The sequence below is a fragment of the Urocitellus parryii genome, chromosome 9 (genome assembly GCF_045843805.1).
Source record: "Urocitellus parryii isolate mUroPar1 chromosome 9, mUroPar1.hap1, whole genome shotgun sequence".
In the NCBI taxonomy this organism is placed as follows: domain Eukaryota; kingdom Metazoa; phylum Chordata; class Mammalia; order Rodentia; family Sciuridae; genus Urocitellus; species Urocitellus parryii.
In genome coordinates, this window is record NC_135539.1 from 30,629,147 (window position 1) to 30,630,750 (window position 1,604).

General features: G+C 43.7%; 1 pseudogene; it reads left to right on the forward strand.

The window, feature by feature from the left end:
* The first annotated feature begins 258 nt into the window (after positions 1–258).
* Positions 259–1,196, forward strand: LOC144256963 (olfactory receptor 2AE1-like; annotated as a pseudogene).
* The last annotated feature ends 408 nt before the right edge of the window (positions 1,197–1,604 follow it).

Consider the following 1,604-nt stretch of genomic DNA (forward strand, 5'->3'; position numbering starts at 1 on the left):
GAGTCATAAATTTTAGGCCTTAATAGAGTCTTGGAATTTCAAATGACCATGATTGAGATAACAAATTTTAGGTTTCTCTTGTTTTGAAAAAACTGAATTTAAATAATTTCAGCTGCAGGATAATTACAAATATAGAAAAATCTCTTCACAAATGTTTGATTGGATCAAAAGAGCTGATCACCATGTACACAGGATTCCATATGTCTGGCATCACACTTTGTCTCCACTTCCTGTTTCCCCAGGGACTTTGAAGGGACCATGTGGCTGAGGAATCAGACGTCTCTGGCAGACTTCATCCTTGAAGGGCTCTTCAATGACTCCCCAACCCACCTTTTCCTTTTCTGCCTGACCATGGTGGTCTACCTTGTTGCACTGAGTGGCAACACCCTCACCATCCTCCTCATTTGTGTGGATCATGGGCTTCACACCCCCATGTACTTCCTGCTCAGCCAGCTCTCCCTCATGAACCTGATGCACATCTGCACAACCATCTCCAAGATGGCCACCAACTACCTGTCTGGCAGCAAGTCCATCTCCTCCTGGGCTGTGCCACCCAGCACTTCCTCTGTTTGTCTCTGTGTGGCACTGAGTGTCTTCTGCTAGCTCTCATGTCCTATGACAGGTATGTTGCCATCTGTCATCCTCTGCGTTACACTGTGCTCATGAGCAGGAAGGTGGCACTGATGATGGCCCTCACCTCATGGTTGGGGGCATCTCTGAACTCCCTAATTCACACAGTCATCTTGATGCACTTTCCCTTCTGTGGATCTCAGAAAATGTACCACTTCTACTGTGAGTATCCAGCTGTTGTGAAGTTGGTATGTGGTGATGTCACCGTCTATGAGACCACAGTGTATATCTGTAGCATCGTGCTTCTCCTCCTCCCCATCATCCTGGTTTCTACATCCTATGGCTTCATCCTGCACAGTGTCATAGAGATGCGTTCAGCTGGGAGTAAAAGAAATGCTTTTGCCACTTGTAGCTCCCACTTCATTGTGGTCTCTCTCTGGTTTGGTGCCTGCATCTTCTCATACATGAGGCCCAGGTCCCAGCGCACTCCACTGCAAGACAAAGTTGGTTCTGTGTTCTATAGCATCATTACTCCCACACTGAATCCTCTGATTTATACTCTCTGGAATAAGGATGTAGCTAAGGCTCTGAGGAGAGTGTTGAGGAGAGGTATTATCACCCAATGACTACACCTGTAGTTGGCCCAAGTATAGAGTGTTATTATGGGTAAACCTCTAAGAATTTTCAAGAATCCAGATCCATGATGTACTTTGACTATCCCAAGAATAAAGTGGCATCCAAGCATCATGGGTCACATTTCACACCCCATAGAGAACTAGGGAAAAAGATTAAAAATCTCTCCAAAGAAGACTTGCAAAGTTCAGTGACACTCCAACAAATATTAAATAAAGATATAAGGGCTTTTCCCATTAATATTTTCATCCACAAAATAGATATAAATGATGCCACTCAAGAGTATTTACAAAATATAAAATGGGAAGATCTTGCTTAATATCAGAAGCATGGGACATGAAGTGAAGGGTTTCTTGAAAGGGAGGGTGAGAGATAAGTTATGTTGTTAGATTTGTAGTTTC